The sequence below is a fragment of the Cibotium barometz genome, chromosome 19 (assembly GCF_041138505.1).
Source record: "Cibotium barometz isolate CiBa-2024 chromosome 19, ASM4113850v1, whole genome shotgun sequence".
Lineage (NCBI taxonomy): Eukaryota > Viridiplantae > Streptophyta > Polypodiopsida > Cyatheales > Cibotiaceae > Cibotium > Cibotium barometz.
Window position 1 is genome coordinate 24,265,355 of NC_141064.1, and position 26,317 is coordinate 24,291,671.

Below are 26,317 nucleotides of genomic sequence, written 5' to 3' on the forward strand. Positions count from 1 at the left end.
GGCATGAAAATCAAAACATGCATGGAAAAATGTGTAGCAAGCAACCTGGATCTTTCTTGTTGTGTTCAGATGCGATTCGGACTCATTTCGGACCCGAAACTCTGTTTTGGCGATTTTGCACTATCAACGCCGGGACCCAACTTTGACGCACTAGGAGAAGTGATTGTGATGCGCAAATCCATGCACAGAGTTATGTGGACATAGAGAAACTTTCCTAGCACAAGTCAGTGTGGTCCGTTCTCTTATGGGGTCCCGGATCCTCAACTTCTAACTGTCCGAATCTAGGTTCTCGAAAAAAATGCACGAGCGTGGTAAATGGCGGAAATTTCCAACAGTGGCCCCAACGGCACCGAAGAGGCATGAAATTCGAATCATGCATGGACAAATGTGTGGCAAGCAACCCGGATCTTTCTTGTTGTGTTTAGATATGATTCGGACTCATTTCGGACCTGAAACTTTGTTATGGCGAATTTGCACTATCTTCGCCGGGACCCAACTTTGACGCACTAGGAGAGTGATTGCGATGCCCAAATCCATGCACGGAGTGATGTGGACATAGAGCAACTTCCCTAGTACAAGTCCGTGTGGTTCGTTCTCTGATGGGGTCCTGGATCCTCAACTTCTAACTGTCTGATTCTGGGTTCTTGAAAAAAATGCACAAGCGTGGTAAATGGCAAAAAATTCCAACAGTGGCACAAATGGAACCGAAGAGGCATGAAAATCGAATCATGCATGGACAAATGTGTGGCAAGCAACCCGGATCTTTCTTGTGTTCAGATGCGATTCGGACTCATTTCGAACCCTAACTCTGTTTTGGCGATTTTGCACTATCAACGCCGGGACCCAACTTTGACGCGCTATGAGAAGTGATTGCGATGCCCAAATCCATGCACCGAGTTATGTGGACATCGAGCAACTTTCCTAGCACAAGTCCATCTGGTTCGTTCTCTGATGGGGTCCCGGATCCTCAACTTCTAACTGTCCGAATCTGGGTTCTCGAAAAAGATGCATGAGCGTGGCAAATGGCGGAAATTTCCAACCGTGGCCCAAACGGTGCCGAAGAGGCATGAAATTCGAATCATGCATGGACAAATTTGTGGCAAGCAACCCGGATCTTTCTTGTTGTGTTCAGATGCGATTCGGACTCATTTCGGATCCGAAACTCTGTTATGGCGGTTTTGCACTATCTTCACCACAGGACCCTAATTTGACGTGCTGGGAGAACTGTTTGTGATGCCCAAATCCATGCACCTAGTGATGTAGACATAGAGCAACTTCCCTAGCACAAGTCTATGTGGTCCGTTCTCTGATGGGGTCCCGAATCCTTAACTTCTACAACTGTCCGAATCCGGGTTGTCGAAAAATATGCACGAGCGTGGTAAATGGCAGAAATTTCCAACAGTGGCCCAAACGACACCGAAGAGGCATAAAAATTCCAATCATGCATGGAGAAATGTGTGGCAAGCAACCCGGATCTTTCTTGTTGTGTTCAAATGTGATTCGGAGTCATTTCGGACCTGAAACTCCGTTATGGCGATTTTGCACTACGTTCGCCCGCCGGGACCCAACATTGATGCGCTAGGAGAAGTGATTGCGATGCCCAAATCCATGCACCGAGTGATGTGGACATAGAGCAAATTCCCTAGCACAAGTCTGAGTGGTCCATTCTCTGATGGGGTCCCGGATCCTCAACTTCTAAGTGTCCGAATCCGTGTTCTCAAAAAAGATGCACGAGCGTGGCAAATGGAAGAAATTTCAAACCGTGTCCCAAACGGCGTCAAAGAGGCATGAAAATCGAATCATGCATGGACAAATGTGTGGAAAGCAACCCAGAACTTTCTTGTTGTGTTCAGATGCGATTCGGACCTATTTCGGATCCGAAACTCTGCTATGGCAATTTTGCACTATCAACGTCGGGACCCAACTTTGACGCGCTAGGAGAAGTGATTGCGATGCCCAAATCCATACACGGAGTGATGTGGACATAGAGTAACTTCCCTAGCACAAGTCCGTGTGGTCCGCTCTCAGATGGGGTCCCGAATCCTCAACTTCTAATAATTGTCCGAATCCGGGTTCTTGAAAAAGATGCACGAGCGTGGCAAATGGCGGAAATTTGCAACAGTGGCCCAAAGGGCGCCGAAGAGGCATTAAATTCGAATCATGCATGGACAAATGTGTGGCAAGCAACCCAGATCTTTCTTGTTGTGTTCAGATATACGATTCAGACTCATTTCGGATCCGAAACTCTGTTATGGCGATTTTGCACTATCAACGTCGGGACCCAAATTTGATGCGTTGGGAGAATTGATTGCGATGCCCAAATTCATGCACAGAGTGATGTGGACATAGAGCAACTTCCCTAGCACAAGTCTGTGTGGTCCAGTCTCTGATGGGGTCCCGGATCCTCAACTTCTAATTGTCCGAATCCGGGTTCTCGAAAAAGATGCACGAGCGTGGTAAATGGAGGAAATTTCCAACAGTGGCCCAAACGACACCGAAGAGGCATGAAATTCCAATCATGCATGGATAAATGTGTGGCAAGCAACCCGGATCTTTCTTGTTGTGTTCAGATGCGATTCGAACTCATTTCAGACCCGAAACTCCGTTATGGCGATTTTGCACTACCTTCGCCGTCGGGACCCAACATTGACGCGCTACGAGAACTGATTGCGATGCCCAAATCCATGCACGGAGTGATGTGGACATAGAGCAACTTCCCTAGCACAAGTTCGAGTGGTCTGTTCTTTGATGGGGTCCCGGATCCTCATCTTCTAAGTGTCCAAATCTGGGTTCTCGAAAAAGATGCACGAGGTGCTAAATGGCAGAAATTTCTAACCGTGCCCCAAACGGCGTCGAAGAGGCATGAAAATCAAATTATGCATGGACAAATGTGTGGCAAGTAACCCCGATCTTTCTTGTTGTGTTCAGATTTGATTCGGACTCATTTCGGATCTGAAACTCTGTTATGGTGATTTTGCACTATCAACCTCGGGACCCAACTTTGACGCGCTCGGGGAAGTGATCGCGATATGCAAATCCATACACGGCGTGATGTGGACATAGAGAAACTTCCGTAGCACAGCTCCGTGTGGTCCGTTCTCTCATGGGGTCCCGGATCCTCAACTTTTAACTGTCCGAATCCGGGTCTTGAAAAAGATGCACGAGCGTGGCAAATGGCGGAAATTTCGAACAGTGGCCCAAACGGTGCTGAAGAGGCATGAAACTCGAATCATGCATAGACAAATGTGTGGCAAGCAACTCGGATCTTTCTTGTTGTGTGTTCAGATGCGATTCGGACTCATTTCGGATCCGAAACTTTGTTATGGCGATTTTGCACTATCAATGCCGGGACCCAAATTTGACGCGCTGGGAGAATTGATTGCGATGCCCAAATCCATGCACGGAGTGATGTGGACATAGAGAAAATTTCCTAGCACAAGTCCATGTGGTCTGTTCTCTGATGGGGTCTCGGATCCTCAACTTCTAACTGTCCGAATCCGGGTTCTCGAAAAAGATGCACGAGCGTGGTGGTAAATGGCTTAAATTTCCAACAGTGGCCCAAACGGCGCCGAAGAGGCATGAAATTCGAGCCACGCATGGAAAAGTGTGTGGCAAGCAACCCGGATCTTTCTTGTTGTGTTCAAATGCGATTCGGACTCATTTTGGATCCGAAACTCTGTTATGGCGATTTTGCACTATGAACGTCGAGACCCAAATTTGACGCACTGGGAGAACTGTTTGCGATGCCCAAATCCATGCACGAAGTGATGTGGACATAGAGCAACTTCCCTAGCACAAGTGCGTGTGGTCCATTCTCTGATGGGGTCCCAGATCCTCAACTTCTAACTGTCCGAATCCGGGTTCTCGAAAAAGATGCAGGAGCATGGGAAATGGCGAAAATTTTGAAAAGAGGCGCAAACGGCACCGAAGAGGCATGAATATCCAATCTTGCATGGAGAAATGTGTGGCAAGCAACCCGGATCTTTCTTGTTGTGTTCAGATGCGATTCGGACTCATTTCGGACCCGAAACTCCGTTATGGTGATTTTGCAGTATCTTCGCCGGAACCCAACTTTGACGCGCTAGGAGAACTGTTTGCCATGCCCAAATCCATGCACGAAGTGATGTGGACATAGAGCAACTTCCCTAGCACAAGTGCGTGTGGTCCGTTCTCTGATGGGGTCCCGGATCCTCAACTTCTAACTGTCCGAATTTGGGTTTTCGAAAAAGATGCACGAGTGTGCTAAATGGTAGAAATTTTCAACCGTGGCCCAAACGACGTCAAAGAGGCATGAAGATCGAATCATGCATGGACAAATGTGTGGCAAGCAACCCGGATCTTTCTTGTTGTGTTCAGATGCGATTCGGACTCATTTCGGATCCGAAACTCTGTTATGGCGATTTTGCACTATCTTCACCAGGACCCAACTTTGACGCACTAGGAGAAGTGATTGCGATGCCCAAATCCATACACGGAGTGATGTGGACATAGAGAAACGTCCCTAGCACAAGTCCGTGTGGTCTGTCTCGATGGGGTCCCGCATCCTCAACTTCTAACTGTCCAAATCTGGGTTCTCAAAAAAGATGCACGAGCGTGGCAAATGGTGGAAATTTCCAACCGTGGCCCAAACGGTGCTAAAGAGGCATGAAATTCGAATCATGCATGGACAAATGTGTGGCAAGCAACCCGGATCTTTCTTGTTGTGTTCAGCAATTCGGACTCATTTCCGATCCGAAACTCAGTTATGGCGATTTTGCACTATCTTCGTCGGGACCCAACTTTGACGCACTGGGAGAATAGTTTGCGACGCCCAAATCCATGCACGGAGTGATGTGGACATAGAGAAACTTCCCTAGCACAAGTCCGTGTGGCCCGTTCTCTGATGGGATCCCGGATCCTCAACTTCTAACTGTCTGAATCCGGGTCCTCGAAAAAGATGCACGAGCGTGGTAAATGGCGGAAATTTCCAACAGTGGCCCAAACGGCACCGAAGAGGCATGAAATTTCAATCATGCATGGAGAAATATGTGGCAAGCAACCCGGATCTTTCTTGTTGTGTTCAGATGCGATTCGGACTCATTCAGACCCGAAACTGCGTTATGGAGATTTTGCACTATCTTTGCTGGGACCCAACTTTGACGCGCTAGGAGAACTCTTTGGCATGCCCAAATCCATGCACGGAGTGATGTGGACATAGAGCAACTTCCCTAGCACAAGTGCGTGTGGTCCGTTCTCTAATGGGGTCCCGGATCCTCAACTTCTAACTGTCTGAGTCCGGGTTCTCGAAAAAGATGCACGAGCATGGTAAATGGCGGAAATTTCTAGCAGTGGCCTAAACGGCGCCGAAGAGGCATGAAATTCGAATCATGCATGGAAAAATGTGTGGCAAGCAACCCTGATCTTTCTTGTTGTGTTCAGATGGGATTCGGACTGATTTCGGACCCGAAACTCTGTTATGGCGATTTTGCACTATCTTCGCCGGGACCCAACTTTGATGCGCTCCGAGACCTGATTGCGATACCCAAATCCATGCACGGAGTGATATGCACATAGAGCAACTTCCCTAGCATAGGTTTGAGTGGTCCATTCTCTGATGGGGTCCCGGATCCTCAACTTCTGACTGTCTGAATCCGGGTTCTCAAAAAAGATGCACGAGTGTGCTAAATGGCCAACCGTGGTCCAAACGGCGACGAACAGGCATGAAAATCGAATCATGCATGGACAAATGTGTGGCAAGCAACCGGGATCTTTCTTGTTGTGTTCAAATGCAATTCGGACTCATTTCGGATCCGAAACTCTGTTATGGCGATGCTGCACTATCAACGTCGGGACCCAACTTTGCCGCGCTGGGAGAAGTTATTCGATGCCCAAATCCATGCACGGAGTGATGTGGACATAGAGCAACTTTCCTAGCAAGCACAAGTCCGTGTGGTCTCGTTCTCTGATGGGATCCCGGATCCTCAACTTCTAATTGTCCAATTTCGGGTTCTCGAAAAAGATGCACGAGCGTGGCAAATGGTAGAAATTTCCAACAGTGGCCCAAACCGCGCCGAAGAGGCATGAAATTCGAATCATGCATGGAAAAATGTGTGGCAAGCAACCCGGATCTTTCTTGTTGTGTTCAAATGCGATTCGGACTCATTTCGAACCCGAAACTCTGTTATGGCGAATTTGCACTATCTTCGCCGGGATCCAACTTTGACGTGCTAGGAGAAGTGATTGCGATGCCCAAATCCATGCACGGAGTGATGTGGACATAGAGCAACTTCCCTAGCACAAGTCCGTGTGGTCCGTTCTCTGATGGGATCCCAGATCCTCAACTTCTAATTGTCCGAATCCGGGTTCTCGAAAAAGATGCACGAGAGTGCCATCCGGGTTCTCAAAAAAGATGCACGAGCGTGCCAAATGCCGAAATTTTCAACCATGGCCCAAACGGCACCGAAGAGGCATGAAATTCGAATCATACATGGACAAATGTGTGGCAAGCAACCTGGATCTTTCTTGTTGTGTTCAGATGCGATTCGGACTCATTTCGGATCCGAAACCCTGTTATGGCACTTTTGCACTATCTTTGCTGAGAAGTGATTGTGATGCCCAAATCCATGCACGGAGTGATGTGGACATAGAGCAACTTCCCTAGCACAAGTCCGTGTGGTCCGTTCTCTGATGGGGTCACCGATCCTCAACTTCTAACTGTCCGAAATCCGGGTTCTTGAGAAAGATGCACGAGCATGGTAAATGGCAGAAATTTCCAACAGTGGCACAAATGGCGCCGAAGAGGCATGAAAATTGAATCATGCATGGACAAATGTGTGGCAAGCAACCTGGATCTTTCTTGTTGTGTTCAGATGCGATTCGGACTCATTTCTGACTCGAAACTCTGTTATGGCGATTTTGCACTATCTTCGTCGGGACCCAACTTTGCGATGCCCAAATCCATGCATGGAGTTATGTGGACATAGAGCAACTTCCCTAGCAAAAGTCCGTGTGGTCCGTTCTCTAATGGGGTCCCGGATCCTCAACTTCTAACTATCCAAATCCGGGTTCTAGAAAAAGATGCACGAGCGTGGTAAATAATCTATGCACGGAGTGATGTGGACATAGAGCAACTTCCCTAGCATAAGTCCATGTGGTCCATTCTCTGATGGGGGTCCCAGATCCTCAACTTCTAAATGTCCGAATCCAGGTTCTCAAAAAAGATGCACGAGCGTGCCAAATGGTAGAATTTCCAACCATGGTCCAAACGGCACCGAAGAGGCATGAAATTCGAATCATGCATGCACAAATGTGTGGCAAGCAACCCGGATCTTTCTTGTTGTGTTCAGATGCGATTCGGACTCATTTCGTATCCGAAACCCTGTTATGGCGATTTTGCACTATCTTTGCTGAGAGTGATTGCGATGCCCAAATCCATGCACGGAGTGATTTGGACATAGAGCAACTTGCCTAGCACAAGTCTGTGTGGTCCGTTCTCTGAATGGGGTCCCGGATCCTCAACTTCTAACTGTCTGAATCCGGGTTCTCGAAAAAAATGCACGAGCGTGGTAAATGGTGAAAATTTTCAATAGCGGCACAAATGGCACCGAAGACCCGGATACGAGCAACCCGGATCTTTCTTGTTCTGTTCAGATGCGATTCGGACTCATTTCGGACCCGAAACTTTGTTATGGCAAATTTGCACTATCTTCGCCGGGACCCAACTTTGACGCGCTAGGAGAAGTGATTGTGATGCCCAAATCCATGCACAAAGTGATGTGGACATACAGCAAATTCCCTATTACAAGTCGGTGTGGTCCGTTCTCTGATGGGGTCCCGGATCCTCAACTTCTAACTGTCCAAATCCGGGTTCTCGAAAAAAATACACGGGCGTGGTAAACGGCGAAAATTTCCAACTGTGGCACAAATGTTGCCGAAGAGGCATGAAAATCAAAACATGCATGGAAAAATGTATAGCAAGCAACCCGGATCTTTCTTGTTGTGTTCAGATGCGATTCGGACTCATTTCGAACCCGAAACTCTGTTTTGGGAATTTTGCACTATCAACGCCGGGACCCAACTTTGACGCACTAGGAGAAATGATTGTGATGCCCAAATCCATGCACAGAGTTATGTGGACATAGAGCAACTTTCCTAGCACAAGTCAGTGTGGTCCGTTCTCTTATGGGGTCCCGGATCCTCAACTTCTAACTGTCCGAATTTGGGTTCTCGAAAAAAATGCACGAGCGTGGTAAATGCCGAAAATTTCCAACAGTGGCCCAAACGACACCGAAGAGGCATGAAATTCGAATCATGCATGGAAAAATGTGTGGCAAGCAACCCGGATCTTTCTTGTTGTGTTCAGATGTGATTCAGACTCATTTCGGACCTGAAACTTTGTTATGGCGAATTTGCACTATCTTCGCCGGGACCCAACTTTGACGCACTAGGAGAGTGATTGCAATGCCCAAATCCATGCACGGAGTGATGTGGACATAGAGCAACTTCCCTAGTACAAATCCGTGTGGTTCATTCTCTGATGGGGTCCTGGATCCTCAACTTCTAACTGTCCGAATCTGGGTTCTCGAAAAAAATGCACGAGCGTGGTAAATGGCAAAAAATTCCAATAGTGGCACAAATGGCGCCGAAGAGGCATGAAAATCGAATCATGCATGGACAAATGTGTGGCAAGCAACCCGGATCTTTCTTGTGTTCAGATGCGATTCGGACTCATTTCGGACCCGAAACTCTGTTTTGGCGATTTTGCACTATCAACGCCAGGACCCAACTTTGACGCGCTAGGAGAAGTGATTGCGATGCCCAAATCCATGCAGAGAGTTATGTGGACATAGAGCAACTTTCCTAGCACAAGTCCATGTGGTCCGTTCTCTGATGGGGTCCCGGATCCTCAACTTCTAACTATCCGAATCCGGGTTCTCGAAAAAGATGCATGAGCGTGGCAAATGGCAAAAATTTCCAACCGTGGCCCAAACGGTGCTGAAGAGGCATGAAATTCGAATCATGCATGGACAAATGTGTGGCAAGCAACCCGGATCTTTCTTGTTGTGTTCAGATGCGATTCGGACTCATTTCGGATCCGAAACTCTGTTATGGCGTATTTGCACTATCTTCGCCACACAAGACCCTAATTTGACGTGCTGGGAGAACTGTTTGTGATGCCCAAATCCATGCACGGAGTGATGTGGACATAGAGCAACTTCCCTACCACAAGTCTGTGTGGTCCGTTCTCTGATGGGGTCCCGGATCCTTAACTTCTACAACTGTCCGAATCTGAGTTGTCGAAAAATATGCACGAGCGTGGTAAATGGAGGAAATTTCCAACAGTGGCCCAAACGACACCGAAGAGGCATGAAATTCCAATCATGCATGGAGAAATGTGTGGCAAGCAACCCGGATCGTTCTTGTTGTGTTCAGATGCGATTCGGACTCATTTCGGACCCGAAACTCCGTTATGGCAATTTTGCACTACGTTCACTGTCGGGACCCAACAATGACGCGCTAGGAGAAGTGATTGCGATGTCCAAATCCATGCACGGAGTGATGTGGACATAGAGCAACTTCCCTAGCACAAGTCTGAGGGGTCCGTTCTCTGATGGGGTCCCAGATCCTCAACTTCTAAGTGTCCGAATCCGGGTTCTCGAAAAAGATGCACAAGCGGCAAATGGAAGAAATTTCAAACCGTGCCCCAAACGGCGCCAAAGAGGCATGAAAATCGAATCATGCATGGACAAATGTGTGGAAAGCAACCCAAAACTTTCTTGTTGTGTTTAAATGCGATTCGGACCTATTTCGGATCCGAAACTCTGTTATGGAAATTTTGCACTATCAACATCGGGACCCAACTTTGACGTGCTGGGAGAAGTGGTTGCGATGCCCAAATCCATACACGGAGTGATGTGGACATAGAGCAACTTCCCTAACACAAGTTCGTGTGGTCCGTTCTCTGATGGGGTCCCGAATCCTCAACTTCTAATAATTGTCCGAATCTGGGTTCTTGAAAAAGATGCACGAGCGTGGCAAATGGCGGAAATTTCCAACAGTGGCCCAAAGGGCGCCGAAGAGGCATTAAATTCGAATCATGCATGGACAAATGTGTGGCAAGCAACCCGGATCTTTCTTGTTGTGTTTAGATGCGATTTGGACTCATTTCGGATCCGAAACTCTGTTATGGCGATTTTGCACTATCAACGTCGAGACCCAAATTTGACGCGCTGGGAGAATTGATTGCGATGCCCAAATCCATGCACAGAGTGATGTGGACATAGAGCAACTTCCCTAGCACAAGTCCGTGTGGTCCATTCTCTGATGGGGTCCCGGATCCTCAACTTCTAACTGTCCGAATCCGGGTTCTCGAAAAAGATGCACGAGCGTGGTAAATGGAGGAAATTTCCAACAGTGGCCCAAACGACACCGAAGAGGCATGAAATTCCAATCAAGCCGAGACCCAAATTTGATGCACTGGGAGAACTGTTTGCGATGCCCAAATCCATGCACAAAGTGATGTGGACATAGAGCAACTTCCCTAGCACAAGTGCGTGTGGTCCGTTCTCTGATGGGGTCCCAGATCCTCAACTTCTAACTGTCCGAATCCGGGTTCTCGAAAAAGATGCAAGAGCGTGGGAAATGGTGAAAATTTTTAAAAGTGGCGCAAACGGCACCGAAGAGGCATGAATATCCAATCTTGCATGGAGAAATGTGTGGCAAAAAGCAACCCGGATCTTTCTTGTTGTGTTCAGATGCGATTCAGACTCATTTCGGACCCGAAACTCCGTTATGGTGATTTTGCAGTATCTTCGCCGGGACCCAACTTTGACACGCTAGGAGAACTGTTTGCCATGCCCAAATCCATGCACGAAGTGATGTGGACATAGAGCAACTTTCCTAGCACAAGTGCGTGTGGTCCGTTCTCTGATGGGGTCCCGGATCCTCAACTTCTAACTGTCCAAATTTGGGTTTTCGAAAAAGATGCACGAGTGTGCTAAATGGCAGAAATTTTCAACCGTGGCCCAAACGGCGCCGAAGAGGCATGAGGATCGAATCATGCATGGACAAATGTGTGGCAAGCAACCCGGATCTTTCTTGTTGTGTTCAGATGCGATTCGGACTCATTTCGGATCCGAAACTCTGTTATGGCGATTTTGCACTATCTTCATCGGGACCCAACTTTGACGCACTAGGAGAAGTGATTGCGATGCCCAAATCCATACACGGAGTGATGTGGACATAGAGAAACGTCCCTAGCACAAGTCCGTGTGGTCTGTTCTGATGGGGTCCTGGATCCTTAACTTCTAACTGTCCAAATCCGGGTTCTCGAAAAAGATGCACGAGCGTGGCAAATGGCGGAAATTTCCAACCGTGGCCCAAACGGTACTAAAGAGGCATGAAATTCGAATCATGCATGGACAAATGTGTGGCAAGCAACCCAGATCTTTCTTGTTGTGTTCAACAATTCGGACTCATTTCGGATCCGAAACTCAATTATGGCGATTCTGCACTATCTTCGTCAGGACCCAACTTTGACGCGCTGGGAGAATGGTTTGCAATGCCCAAATCCATGCACGGAGTGATGTGGACATAGAGAAACTTCACTAGCACAAGTCCATGTGGCCCGTTCTCTGATGGGATCCCGGATCCTCAGCTTCTAACTGTCTGAATCCGGGTCCTCGAAAAAGATGCACGAGCGTGGTAAATGGTGAAAATTTCCAACAGTGGCCCAAACGGCACCGAAGAGGCATGAAATTCCGATCATGCATGGAGAAATATGTGGCAAGCAACCTGGATCTTTCTTGTTGTGTTCAGATGCGATTCGGACTCATTTCGGACCCGAAACTCCGTTATGGAGATTTTGCACTATCTTTGCTGGGACCCAACTTTGACGCGCTAGGAGAACTCTTTGCCATACCCAAATCCATGCACGGAGTGAGGTGGACATAGAGCAACTTCCCTAGCACAAGTGCGTGTGGTCCGTTCTCTGATGGGGTCCCAGATCCTCAACTTCTAACTGTCTGAGTCCGGGTTCTCGAAAAAGATGCACGAGCCTGGTAAATGGCGGTAATTTTTAGCAGTGGCCTAAACGGCACCGAAGAGGCATGAAATTCGAATCATGCATGGACAAATGTATGGCAAGCAATGCGGATCTTTCTTGTTGTGTTCAGATGCATGCCCAAATCCATTCACGAAGTGATGTGGAAATAGAGCAGCTTCCCTAGCACAAGTCCGTGTGGTCCGTTCTCTGATGGGGTCCTGGATCCTCAACTTCTAATTGTCCGAATCCGGGTTCTCGAAAATGCACAACCGTGGTAAATGGCAGAGAGGCACCGAAGAGGCATGTATATCCAATCATGCATGGAGAAATGTGTGGCAAGCAACTCGGATCTTTCTTGTTCTCTTCAGATGCGATTCGGACTCATTTCGGACCCGAAACTCGGTTATGGCGATTTTGCACTATCTTCGCCGCCGGGACCCAACATTGATGCGCTGGGAGAACTGATTGCGATGCCCAAATCCATGCACGGAGTGATGTGGACATAGAGCAACTTTCCTAGCACAAGTTCGAGTGGTCCATTCTCTGATGGGGTCCCGGATCCTCAACTTCTAACTATCCGAATCCGGGTTCTCGAAAAAGATACACGAGCGTGCTAAATGGCAAAAATTTCCAACCGTGGCCCAAACGGCGCCGAAGAGGCATGAAAATCGAATCATGCATGGACAAATGTGTGGCAAGCAACCCGGATCTTTCTTGTTGTGTTCAGATGCGATTCGGACTCATTTCGGATCCGAAACTCTATTATCACGAATTTGCACTATTAACGTCGGGACCCAAATTTGACGCACTGGGAGAAGTGATTGCGATGCCCAAATCCATGCACGGAGTGATGTGGACATAGAGAAACTTCCCTGGCACAAGTCCGTGTGGTTCGTTCTCTGATGGTGGCAAATGGCGAAAATTTCCAACCGTGGCTCAAACGGCGCCAAAGAGGCATGAAAATCGAATCATGCATGGACAAATGTGTGGCAAGCAACGTGGATCTTTCTTGTTGTGTTCAGATGCGATTCGGACTCGTTTCGGATCCGAAACTCTGTTATGGCGATTTTGCACTATCAACACACCGGGACCCAACTTTGACGCGCTGGGAGAAGTGATTGCGATGCCCAAATCCATACATGGAGTGATGTGGACATAGAGCAACTTCCCTAGCACAAGTCAGTGTGGTCCGTTCTTTGATGGGGTCCCGGATCCTCAACTTCTAACTGGGTTATGGAAAAAGATGCACGAGCATGGCAAATGGCAGAAATTTCCAACAGTGGCCCAAACGGCACCGAAAAGACATGAAATTTAAATCATGCATGGACAAATGTGTGGAAAGCAACCCGGATCTTTCTTGTTGTGTTCAGATGCGATTCGGACTCATTTTGGATCCGAAACTCTGTTATGGCGATTTTGCACTATCAACGCCGAGACCCAAATTTGACACGCCAAATCCATGCACGGAGTGATGTGGACATAGAGCATTTTCCCTAGCACAAGTCTGTGTGGCCCGTTCTCTGATGGGGTCCCGGATCGTGAACTTATAACTGTTCGAATCCGGGTTCTCGAAAAAGATGCACGAGCATGGTAAATGGCAGAAATTTTCAACAGTGGCCCAAACGGCACCGAAGAGGCATGAAATTCGAATCATGCATGGAAAAATGTGTGGCAAGAAACTCGGATCTTTCTTGTTGTGTTCAGATGCGATTCGGACTCATTTCGAATCCGAAACTTTGTTATGGTGATTTTGCACTATCTTCGTCAGGACCCAACTTTGACGCGCTAGGAGAACTATTTGCCATGCCCAAATCCATGCACAGAGTGATGTGGACATAGAGCAACTTCCCTAGCACAAGTGCGTGTGGTCCGTTCTCTGATGGGGTCCCGGATCCTCAACTTATAACTGTCCGAATCCGAGTTCTCGAAAAAGATGCACGAGCGTGGTAAATGGCGAAAATGTGTAACAGTGGCCCAAACGACGCCAAAGAGGCATGAAATTCGAATCATGCATGGACAAATGTGTGGCAAGCAACCCGGATATTTCTAGTTCTCTTCAGATGCGATTCGGACTCATTTCGAACCCGAAAGTCTGTTATGGCGATTTTGCACTATCATTGCCGGGACCCAACTTTGACGTGCTGGGAGAAGTGATTGCGAGTCCGAAATCTATGCACGGAGTGATGTGGACATAGAGCAACTTCCCTAGAACAAGTCCGTGTGGTCCGTTCTTTGATGGGGTCCCGGATCCTCAACTTCTAACTGTTCGAATCCAGATTCTCGAAAAAGATACACGAGCATGGTAAATGGTGAAAATTTTCAACAGTGGTCTAAACGACACCAAAGAGGCATGAATATCCAATCATGCAGCATGGAGAAATGTGTAGCAAGCAACCCAGATCTTTCTTGTTGTGTTCAAATGCGATTCGGACTCATGTCGGACTCGAAACTCCGTTATGGCGATTTTGCATTATCTTCGTCGGGACCCATCATTGACGCACTGGGAGAACTGATTGTGATTCCCAAATCCATGCACGGAGTGATGTGGACATAGAGCAACTTTCCTAGCACAAGTCCGTGTGGTCCGTTCCTTGATGGGTTTCCGGATTCTCAACTTCTAACTGTCCGATTAGGGTTCTCGAAAAAGATGCAGGAGCATGCTAAATGGCAGAAATTTCCAACCGTGGCCCAAACGGCGCCGAAGAGGCATCTAAATCGAATCATGCATGGACAAATGTGTGGCAAGCAACTCGGATCTTTCTTGTTGTGTTCAGATGCGATTCCGACTCATTTCGGATCCGAAACTCTGTTATGGCGATTTTGCACTATCTTATTCGGGACCCAACTTTGACGTGCTCGAAGAAGTGATTGCGATGCCCAAATCCATACACGGAGTGATGTGGACATAGAGAAACTTCCCTAGCACAAGTCCGTGTGGTCCGTTCTCTGATGGGGTCCCGGATCCTCAACTTCTAACTGTCCAAATCCGGGTTCTCGAAAAAGATGCACGAGTGTGGCAAATGGCGAAAATTTCCAACCGTGGCCCAAACGGCGCCGAAGAGGCATGAAATTCGAATCATGCATGGAAAAATGTGTGGTGAGCAACCCAGATCTTTCTTGTGTTCAGATGCGATTCAGACTCATTTCGGATCCGAAACTCAGTTATGGCGATTTTGCACTATCTTCACCGGGACCCAACTTTGACACGCTGGGAGAACTTTTTGCGATGCCCAAATCCATGCACGGAGTGATGTGGACATAAGGCAACTTCCCTAGCATAGGTCCGTGTGGTCCGTTCTCTGATGGGATCCCGGATCCTCAAATTCTAACTGTCCCAATCCGGGTCCTCAAAAAAGATGCACGAGCATGGTAAATGGCGGAAATTTCTAACAGTGGCTCAAACGGCACCGAAGAGGCATGAAATTCCAATCATGCATGGAGAAATATGTGGCAAGCAACCCGGATCTTTCTTGTTGTGTTCAGATGTGATTCGGACTCATTTCGGACCCGAAACTCCGTTATGGAGATTTTGCACTATCTTTGCTGGGACCCAACTTTGACGCGCTGGGAGAACTGTTTGCCATGCCCAAATCTATGCACGGAGTGATGTGGACATAGAGCAACTTTCCTAGCACAAGTGCGTGTGGTCCGTTCTCTGATGGGGTCCCGGATCCTCAACTTCTAATTGTCCGAATCCGGGTTCTCGAAAAAGATGCACGAGCGTGTTAAATGGGAGAAATTTCTAACAGTGGCCCACGGCACCGAAGAGGCATGAAATTCGAATCATGCATGGATAAATGTGTGGCAAGCAACCTAGATCTTTCTTGTTGTGTTCAGATGCGTGCCTAAATCCATTCACGAAGTGATGTGGAAATAGAGCAACTGCCCTAGCACAAGTCCGTGTGGTCCATTCTCTAATGGGGTCCCGGATCCTCAACTTCTAACTGTCCGAATCCGGGTTCTCGAAAACGCACGAGCGTGGTAAATGGTGAAAATTTCCAACAGTGGCCCAAACGGCACCGAAGAGACATGAATATCCAATCATGCATGGAGAAATGTGTGGCAAGCAATTCGGATCTTTCTTGTTCTCTTCAGATGCGATTCGGACCCGAAACTCCGTTATGGCGATTTAGCACTATCTTCGCCGGGACCCAACATTGATGCGTTGGAAGAACTGATTGCGATGCCCAAATCCATGCACGGAGTGATGTGGACATAGAGCAACTTTCCTAGAACAAGTCCGAGTGGTCCGTTCTCTGATGGGGTCCCGGATCCTCAACTTCTAACTGTCCGAATCCGGGCTCTCGAAAAAGATGCACGAGCGTGCTAAATGGCAAAAATATCCAACCGTGGCCCAAACGGCGCCGAAGAGGCATGAAAATCTAATCATGCATGGATAAATGTGTGGCAAGCAACCCGGATCTTTCTTGTTGTGTTCAGATGCGATTCCGACTTATTTCCGATCCAAAACTCTGTTATGGCGATTTTGCACTATCAACGCCGGGACCCAAATTTGATGCGCTGGGAGAAGTGATTGCGATGCCCAAATCCATGCACGGAGTGATGTGGACATAGAGAAACTTCCCTAGCACAAGTCCGTGTGGTCCGTTCTCTGATGGGGTCCCAGATCCTCAACTTCTATCTGTCCGAATCCGGGTTCTTGAAAAAGATGCACGAGCGTGGCAAATGGCATAAATTTCCAACCGTGGCCCAAACGGTGCCAAAGAGGCATGAAAATCAAATCATGCATGGACAAATGTGTGGCAAGCAACCTAGATCTTTCTTGTTGTGTTCAGGTGCAATTTGGACTCATTTCGGATCCGAAACTCTGTTATGGTGATTTTGCACTATCAACGCCGGGACCCAACTTTGACGCGCTGGGAGAAATGATTGCGATGCCCAAATCCATACACGGAGTGATGTGGACATAAAGCAACTTCTCTAGCACAAGTTCGTGTGGTCCGTTCTTTGATGGGGTCCCGGATCCTCAACTTCTAACTGTCCGAATCCGGGTTTTGGAAAAAGATGCACGAGCATGGCAAATGGTAGAAATTTCCAACATTGGCCCAAACGGCACCGAAAAGGCATGAAATTCGAATCATGCACGGACAAATGTGTGGAAAGCAACCCGGATCTTTCTTGTTGTGTTCAGATGCGTTTCGGACTCATTTCGGATCCGAAACTCTGTTATGGCGATTTTGCACTATCAACGCCGAGACCCAAATTTGACACGCTGGGAGAATTGATTGCGATGCCCAAATCCATGCACAGAGTGATGTGGACATAGAGCAACTTCTAGCACAAGTCCGTGTGGTCCTTTCTCGGATGGGGTCCCGGATCCTCAACTTCTAACTGTCCGAATCCGTGTTCTCGAAAAAGATGCACGAGCGTGGTAAATGGCAGAAATTTCCAACAGTGGCCCAAACGGTGCCGAAGAGGCATGAAATTCGAATCATGCATGGACAAATGTGTGGCAAGAAACCCGAATCCTTCTTGTTGTGTTCAGATGCGATTCGGACTCATTTCAGATCCAAAACTCTGTTATGGCGATTTTGCATTATCTTCGCCGGGACCCAACTTTGACGCACTGGGAGAACTGTTTACCATGCCCAGATCCATGTAGGAAGTGATGTGGACATAGAGAAACTTCCCTAGCACAAGTTCGTGTGGTCCGTTCTCTAATGGGATCCCGGATCCTCAACTTCTAACTGTCTGAATCTGGATCCTCGAAAAAGATGCACGAGCGTGGTAAATGGCAAAAATTTGTAACAGTGGCCCAAAGGATGCCAAAGAGGCATGAAATTCGAATCATGCATGGACAAATGTGTGGCAAGCAACCCGGATCTTTCTTGTTCTCTTCAGATGTGATTCGGACTCATTTCGGACCCGAAACTCTGTTATGGCGATTTTGCACTATTAACGCCGGGACCCAAATTTGACGTGTTGGGAGAAGTGACTGCGATGGCCAAATCTATGCACGGAGTGATGTGGACATAGAGCAACTTCCCTAGTACAAGTCCGTGTGGTCCATTCTTTGATGGGGTCCCGGATCCTCAACTTCTAACTCTCCGAATCCGGGTTCTCGAGAAAGATGCACGAGCATGGTAAATGACATAAATTTTCAACAGTGGCCTAAACGACGCCGAAGAGGCATGAAATTCGAATCATGCATGGAAAAATGTGTGGCAAGCAACCCGGATCTTTCTTGTTGTGTTCAAATGCGATGCGGACTCCTTTCAGACCACTGAAACTCTGTTATGGCGAATTTGCACTATCTTTGCCCAGGACCCAACTTTGACACACTGGGAGAAGTGATTGCGATGCCCAAATCCATGCACGGAGTGATGTGGACATAGAGCAACCTCCCTAGCACAAGTTTGTGTGGTCCATTCTCTGATGGGGTCCCAGATCCTCAACTTCTAACTCTCCGAATCCGGGTTCTTGAAAAAGATGCTCAAGCGTGCCATCCGGGTTCTCGAAAAAGATGCACGAGCATGCCAAATGGCGAAATTTCCAACCATGGCCCAAACGGCATTGAAGAGGCATGAAATTCGAATCATACACGGACAAATGTGTGGCAAGCAACCTGGATCTTTCTTGTTGTGTTCAGATTCGATTCGGACTCATTTCGGATCCGAAACCCTGTTATGGCGACTTTGCACTATCTTGCTGGGCTGAGAAGTGATTGCGATGCCCAAATCCATGCACGGAGTGATGTGGACATAGAGCAACTTACCTAGCACAAGTCCGTGTGGTCCGTTCTCTGAGTTCCCAGATCTTCAACTTCTAACTGTATGAATCTGGGTCCTCGAAAAAGATGCACGAGCGTGGTAAATGGCAAAAATTTCCAACAGTGGCACAAATGGTGCCGAAGAGGCATGAAAATCGAATCATGCATGGAAAAATGTGTGGCAAGCAACCCGGATCTTTCTTGTTTTGTTCAGATACCATTCCGACTCATTTCGGACCCGAAACTCTGTTATGGCGATTTTGCACTATCTTCGTCGAGACCCAACTTTGACGCGCTAGGAGAAGTGATTGCGATGCCCAAATCCATGCACGGAGTTATGTGGACATAGAGCAACTTCCCTAGCACAAGTTCGTGTGGTCCGTTCTCTGATGGGGTCCCGGATCCTCAACTTCTAACTGTCCGAATCCAGGTTCTCGAAAAAGATGCATGAGCGTGGCAAATGTGGCGAAGATTTCCAACCATGGCTTAAACGGCACCGAAGAGGCATGAAATTCAAATCATGCATGGAAAAATGGGTGGCAAGCAACCCGGATCTTTCTTGTTGTGTTCAGATGCGATTCGGACTCATTTCGGATCCGAAACTCTGTTATGGCGATTTTGCACTATCAACGTCGGGAACCAACTTTGACGCGCTGTTTTCCTAGCACAAGTGCTTGTGGTCGGTTCTCTGATGGGGTGCCTGATCCTCAACTTCTCACTGTCCGAATCCAGGTTCTCGAAAAAGATGCACGAGCGTGGTAAATGGCGGAAATTTCCAACAGCGGCCCAAACGGCACCGAAAGGGCATGAAATTTGAATCATGCATGGACAAATGTGTGGAAAGCAACCCGGATCTTTCTTGTTGTGTTCAGATGCGATTCGGACTCATTTCGGATCTGAAACTCTGTTATGGCGATTTTGCACTATCAACGTCGGCACCCAAATTTGACGCGCTCGGAGAATTGATTGCGATGCCCAAATCCATGCATGGAGTGATGTGGACATAGAGCAACTTCCCTAGCACAAGTCCATGTGGTCCGTTCTCTGATGGGATCCCGGATCCTCAACTTCTAACTCTCTCAATCCGGGTCCTCAAAAAAGATGCACGAGCGTGGTAAATGGCGGAAATTTCCAACGGTGGCCCAAACGGCACCGAAGAGGCATGAAATTCCAATCATGCATGGAGAAATATGTGGCAAGCAACCTGGATCTTTCTTGTTGTGTTCAGATGTGATTCGGACTCATTTCGGACCCGAAACTCCATTATGGAGATTTTGCACTATCTTCGCTGGGACCCAGCGAAGATAGTGCTGGGACCTAGCTTTGACGTGCTGGGAGAACTGTTTGCCATGCCCAAATCCATGCACGGAGTGATGTGGACATAGAGCAACTTTCCTAGCACAAGTGCGTGTGGTCCGTTGTTTTGGGTACACAAACACAACACAACTAATTACTACTGACACAGCAAAGACAAACCCATTAGGTAACACTAACATAAATTCCCACATCAGGCTAAACATAAACTGAGCATGGAGAACACAAGTTGAGTAGAAATTTGCTAAACAAGATTGAAAATAGCAGAACAGAACTGAAATACCATATCTGATTGATCAAGATGAATCATACATTGCTTTCTCCTTCTTCTCTTACTACTCACTACTTGAAAAAGACGACTACAAAGCCCCTATAAATAGGCGACTTCAGACAGTTTTAAACAGTTGTAACTAGAATGTCACAAGACATTAACAGATAATATCCGACTATCCAGATCATAACAAACTCCGACTGATCAACAATCCGACTGAGCAATAGTCCGACTAAGCAATAATCCGACTGAGCAAAGATACATATATCCGACTGAGCAACTATTAGGTAAATATTAGGTATTCTATCTATAGTTCAACACATGGCACAGCCCGGTGGTTGATTTCAAGGAAATCGGACTTGAATTCACAATCCCTTGATCAGAAAATACTGGCCACATGACAAAATTTGAGGCTACTTCTTCAAATGTCAGGTACTACATCATTTGGCTGCTCAGCCTGCATCCCTTCAACAACTGGAACCTCCTCAGTCATCTCTTCTGATTTATCTTCCACTGAAGTCTCCACTGGCTGCTCACTCTGACTTGCTGTTTGCACACTTAAATTGATAATAGGTACTTCCACCTGAACTTCTAGGTCCTGAAAGATTTCCTCCACAGTCCTATCACTCTGAATCTTCACACTCTGCATCTCTTTCAGTTCCTGTACCTGCTGAATCCAATACTCACGTTCTTTCCTTAACTGTCCAACCTCTGCTATCAAACTTGCCTCATGCTGAGTTACAAACCCTGTTGTCATAACCTCATAGGGATAATTTATCATTGTTGACATCCTTTCCTTGATCATTCCCCAAGAATCCTGCATAGTACTATGCATTTGTTGCTTCAGGATCTGTACATCCCCTTGTGCCATCAGCACTCCATTTACATCCAACTCTTCATTCATCAACATCTGTTTTTCCAACACCTGTAAAGGCTGAAGTCTCAATTGCATTACTTCATTAGCAACCTTCAGTTCTGCATTATCTTTAGCCAATGTATCCAACTCGGATGTAACCCTCTCATCCATTTTTGCTGTCCATTCCTTGAAAATTCCTAAAGACATCTTAACCTTAGCTATCTCCAATGCATGTTGTTCCAATAACTGAGCCTTTTCAGCAATATGCATCTCCTTTGTCTGCTTCAATTCCTCCTCAAGCTGCTTCACCTGCGTACTTTTATCCTGGTAATCATCTGAAGTTACTATCTCATTCAGAAGATGCTGCTGCTCAATCTTCTCCTGCTGACCCTCGATGAAAGACTGAAGTTCCTTCAGATACTGCTGAGCAGTACTTACATCCTTTACTACAAACCCTGGTTGATGCACCACCTGTGCTCCAAAGTCAAGTTTTGCAACTAACTTGGTTCCCCCCAATTCAAGTTTCCTCTTCTTGGACAGTGTGAAACTCTTCCCCAACATCTTGGGTGTTTGTGAACCTGATACATCAATCAAAGGCTGCACTTCTACATCCTCAACATACGGTTTTTTCGGAGCTCCATATATTACCTTGAAGGCCTCTGTCGGACTGTACCCAACTGTAAGCATACTCTGATACAGCTCCTTCTTGTCAGGTTCCAACTCATCACATTCCGACCTCTGCTCTACAACCTTCTCAGACTGTGGTTCTTTCTCGACTTTGCTGTATTTTTCTTTAGCAGGCAACATAATCTCCCCCACTTCCACTCTCTGTGCATACTGAAACATTGCAGCTACATAAGCACTCAACCTGCTATTGGATTGTGTCTTTCTCTTATCCGACCCAAATATTTCTCCATGAAGCTTGTCATATAACCAATGTGCCCAACTAACCTCCTCTCCTTTTTCTGCCCAAGACAATGGTGCATAATTTTCCTTTGACATGTAATCAAATTTGATAATAGAGCACAGTCTTTCAAGATACCATTTGAGCTGTTCCCTCCTAGCATAATGAACATTCCTTAACATATAATACTGTCGACCCCCTTCTCTGGGACCAAACTCCTTTTTCAAGACTTCATCACGACATTTGGGAATGACAGTATCCGAAACATAGGGTAATTGAAATACTTCGGCAACCATTTCCACAGTAAGACTCACCTTTGCAGAAATTGCGCCTTTTGTTTTTCGGAGTATCTCCACCTGGCTTTTGGCATAGAAGTTATTCCTCCAGTCATCCCACGACAAGCCTGCAAACTCCCGCAAACCGACCTGCTTCAACCATGTTGCATTCGCGGGTGCTGCCTTGTCGAGCTCGACTTTGAAGTCGGTGTAGGGATCCATCAGCGACTGTGTAAGTTTGCCGGTAGACAACGGTGTAGGAACCTCATCATCTTCCTCAGCCACACGCTCCTCTTCCTCAGAGCTGCTAACCTCAACTCTCATGGGTGCTCCCTTCCTTCGAAGCCTCTTCTTCAGAACATCCCTCTGCTCGTCCTCCGCTGGTGGTTGCATGCCTGCAGAGCTCTTAGCTTTCGACATGGTGATGGGCGAGTGCAAGGAGAGCGCAGAGAAAATGCGCGAATGGTCTTGCATGGATGCTGGAAAGAAAGGACCTCGCACACTCTGGTACGCGCGAAAAGTGCGATCAAACTCCGGCTGCCTCGAAATGATACTCTCCTTAAGTGTCCACTCACCCCTCAAATCAAGGCACCATGCAAAATTTTGAAAATTTTCAAAAACTCCGACTATCTGAGATCCGACCCAGCAAAATCCGACTGAGTCCGAATCCGATGCAGACCCACATCCCTGTATTGTCGGACTTTCTTCTGGATCTATTTTCACCTGTGCTACCTGTATCAATGCTGAACTTGCCCAATCCAAATGTGGTGGTGTGCCTTGAAACTTTTTCAACCTGAACCCATTAATTGGTTTCTCAACCCTAGTTCCAAAAACATCAGCCACAATAAAGGTTCCTTGCCCCAGATCTTCAACAATTTGATAAGGCCCTTTGTATCTCAGTGTTAACTTACCAGGATGAGGTCCCAACCTGGAATTGTACACCATCACCCAATCACCAACCTGAAACACCTTAAATTTGACATTCATACTCACCCAAGCCTGTCTTCTTCTTTGAATCACCTCAGTGATGTAAGAACTAACTAATCTGTCCTCCTCCAACTGCATCAAATACCTGCTCCTGTACTTCACTGACAAACTTGGAGACATTTTCTCAGCAGTTACTCTTAAACTTGGTACCACAAATTCCATAGGCACAACTGCTTCTAATCCATATACCAACCTGAATGGTGTCATCCCTGTGGTAACTTTAAAAGCTGTTCTATAAGACCACAAAGCAGAGTCCAGCTTCAAGTCCCAATCTTTCTGGTTATCCTGCACAATCTTCTTGAGGATCCTTACCAATGTCTTATTGGTACTCTCAGCTTGTCCATTGGCCTGGGGATGATAAGCTGTAGACTTTTTGTGCATAATCATATGAGTTCTTGTTAGTTCAGAAACTACATCATTCAAAAAATGAGTTCCCCTATCACTGACCAATTCTACAGGACACCCAAACCTGGTCATGATGTTGTGATACAAGAACTTGGCCACACTTGCAGCCTTGTTATCCTTCAGAGCGACAGCCTCAGCCCATTTTGTACAATAATCAGTAGCAACAAGGATATACCTGTTACCTCTTGGAGTTGTTGGCTTGACAGGTCCCACAAAATCAATTCCCCACTTCTGAAATGGTTCCAAAGGCAAAATAGGATGATCTGATATCCTATCTGAATTATCTGGCTGTCCAAGCTTTTGACAAATCACACATCTCTTGGCATAGTCATGGGCATCTTTCAAAACTGTAGGCCACCACAAACCAGCCTGCAATATTTTCTTTCCTGTAATATCCCCTGAGAAATGTCCTCCTGCTGTTCCGGAATGTGCTTCCTGAATTACTGCCTTCTGCTCATACTCAGGTACACATCTTCTTATCACCTGGTCAATTCCCTTTTTGTATAATGCTCCAGCAATCACTAAGAATGGTCTACTCTTCAAAGCAAACTTCCTTCTCTGATCTGGAGTAAATTTTACTGGCATAAATCCCTCAGTTAAAAAGGTCAAAAACTGATCATACCAGGAATCTGACTCAGCAGCCTGAACTTCAAACAATGGGGCATCTGGTAAATCATCATCCACCCCACTTGGTGCTTCTCCAGTTTCCAACCTGCTAAAGTAATCAGCAATAGCATGCTCTTTCCCTGGAGTATGGACAATCACAAAGTCAAACTCCTGTAACAAAAGCATCCACCTAGCTAATCTTCCTGTCAACAATGGCTTCTTAATCAGATACAGCAGGGCTTGGTGATCCACATGGAATATTACCCTGTTCCCCAACAAATAATGCCTGAATTTATTCAAGGAATATACCATCCCCAAAGCTTCTCTTTCAGTCACAGCATAATTCCTTTCTGCAGATGATAATATCCGACTGGCATAAAATACTGGCCTGTACCATCCTTTCACCTTCTCCTGCATCAGAATTGCCCCTACTGCTACATCTGAGGCATCAACAAAAATATGGAAAGGTAGAGTCCAATCTGGTGACTGCAAAACTGGTGCAACAGCTACCATCTTCTTCAACAATTGAAATGCCTTCTCTTGAGGCTCAGCCCACACAAAAGGTACATCCTTCTTAGTTAAATGGGTCAATGGTGCACAAATATTGGCTAAATATCTGAGGTACCTGGCATGCCATTTAATCTGACCCACAAACCTCATTACTTCCTTCACATTAGTAGGAGACTTTGCTGTTTGAATAGCCTCAACCTTCTTCACATCAATTGCCATGCCTTCCTGTGAGATCACATGACCCAACAAAATCCCACTCTTCACAGCAATCACACTCTTGAAAGGGTTCAAGACCAGTCTGAACTGCCTACACCTCTCCAAACACAACTTTAGATGCATCAGATGTAAGTCCTTCTTACCAAAAACAGAGAAATCATCAACAAATACTCTCATGAAGTCTTGTAAGTGTGGCTCAAAAACCTTATGTGCCACATAATTGAAGGATGGTGGTCCATTTTTCAAACCAAAACTCATGACAGTAAAATCATATGCACCAAACTCAGTAATGAAAGCAGTCTTATGCTGATCCTCCTCAGCAACACTAATCTGATTGTAACCTGAAAATCCATCCAGAAAGCTATACATTTCATGACCTGCTACAGCATCTAACACTGCATCACAAAATGGCATTGGAAAAGGATCTGTTATGGTTGCTGCATTGAGTTTCCTGTAATCAACACATACTCTCAGCTTCCCATTTTTCTTAGGCACCACAATGATTGGAGATAACCATGTCACCTGGCTCACAGGTTTAATGAACCCTACTGCCAACAACTTATCTATTTCTTCCTTCACCTGCAATGCAAAATTTGGATTCATCCTATACCTTTGCTGCACCACTGGAACTGCATCTGTTCTTAAATTAATCTGATGCTGATGTAATGCAGGATCTATGCCCTTGACCTGAGAATACTCCCAAGCAAAGACATCTATATAGTCCTGTAACAACTGCAAAAGATCCTCCAAAAATTGTCCTTCCACCTGCACACTTACTTTCACCATCCTTGGTGCAGCATCTGTACCCAAATTCAATTCCTTAAGATCATCTTCTTTAACCCGACTGGACGTGCCATACTTCTTGTCATAAATCCTTACAGCCATCTCTCCTGCCTCCTTTTGCTCTTGTTCCATCTGTTCCTTGGTAGCAATCTCAGTTTGCTGTTCCAGCAACTGTCGGAATACTGTCCCTTCAATCTCTTGACCTGGCAAGAACTCAGACTCTTCCTGAGTCGGATATTCCACAGGCTGCAATATTCTCTCTACATCAACATCAAATAGTGGCACCACTGTTGGATTAGCCATTAAAAACTGTTCCTCCTCATCATCTTCTATTTCTTCAGCAAGATTAATTGTCTGTGCAAACAATGGCTTTTCTTTAAGAGACATATTTCTCTTACCCTGCATGGTTACAGTAATCTTCTTTTTCCCCTTGGTCAG